The 1285-nt window shown below is 33.7% G+C and overlaps 1 non-coding gene across 1 annotated transcript; it reads left to right on the forward strand.

Moving 5' to 3' along the window:
• The first annotated feature begins 234 nt into the window (after window positions 1-234).
• Window positions 235-337, forward strand: LOC111819257 (U6 spliceosomal RNA). The gene has a single exon (XR_002822993.1). It is a non-coding gene; the product is annotated as a U6 spliceosomal RNA (small nuclear RNA).
• Window positions 338-1285: the final 948 nt, after the last annotated feature.

A 1285-nucleotide genomic window follows, 5' to 3' on the forward strand; every position in this document is an offset into this window, starting at 1 on the left:
AGAGAGTAAGAGGAAGAAAGAAAATGTCAGCACCATAAAAAAAAATAAACACTACAAAATGATGGCAAGAAATTCACACCTATCAATAATTACACTGAATGTAAATGGCCTAAATGCACCCATAAAGAAACGGAGAGTAACAGAATGGATTAAAAAAACAGGATCCATCAATATGCTAGAGACACACCTTAGAAACAAAGACGTAAATTTATTAAAAATCAAAGGTTGGAGTGTATGCTTCGGCAGCATATATACTAAAACTGGAATGATAAAGAGAAGATTAGCATGGATTTTGCGCAAGGATGACACACAAACTCGTGAAGCGTTCCATATTTTTTAAGAGAAAAGTTCCTCCAAGGTCGAGAAGGGAGAGTTTTAACATGTTGTGTGTTTGTTAACTAATGTCATAAAACAATACACGTACTGACTGTGTAATGAGAAACTATTTGTTCTGTAAACCTTCACCTAAAGTACAATAAAAAAATTTTTTTAAAAATCAAAAGTTGGAAAAAAATATATCAAGCAAACAACTACCAAAAAAGAGAAGGAGTGGCAATACTAATCTCAGATAAAACAGACTATAAAACAAAATCCACAATAAAAGACAAAGAAGGACACTATATAATGATTAAGAAGATGATCCATCATGAAGACATAATCATAATAAACATTATGCACCCAATGACAGGGCTCCAAAATACATAAAAGAAACTCTAACAGCTCTGAAAAGAGAAATTGACAGTTCCACAATAATAGTAGGAGATGTCAACATGCCACTCTCTGTAAAGGATGAACATCTAGAAAGAAATTAAGCAAAGATACAGAAGACCTAAAGGACACAATCAGCCAACTTGACCTCAAAGACATATATAGGACACTCCACCCTACAGCTGCAAAGTACACGTTCTTTTCCAATGCACATGGAACGTTCTCCAGAATAGACCACATCTTAGGCCACAGAGCAATCTTCAACAAAATCCAAAACGTTGAGATAATACAAAGTATCTTCTCTAAACGCAATGCCATCAAGGTAGAAATTAACAACAGAAAGAGCAAGGAAAAAAAAATCAATTACATGGAAACTGAATAACACCCTGCTTACAAACTACTGGGTAATAGAAGAAATCAGAAATGGAATTAAAAAAATCCTAGAATCAAACGAAAATGAAAACACATCATACCAAAACCTTTCGGACACAGTAAATGCAGTCCTCAAAGGACAATTTATAGCAATAGATGCACACATCAAAATAGAAGAAAGGGAAAAATCAAAACATTAACTACA

The sequence above is a fragment of the Trichechus manatus genome, unplaced genomic scaffold (assembly GCF_000243295.1).
Source record: "Trichechus manatus latirostris isolate Lorelei unplaced genomic scaffold, TriManLat1.0 scaffold00335, whole genome shotgun sequence".
Lineage (NCBI taxonomy): Eukaryota > Metazoa > Chordata > Mammalia > Sirenia > Trichechidae > Trichechus > Trichechus manatus.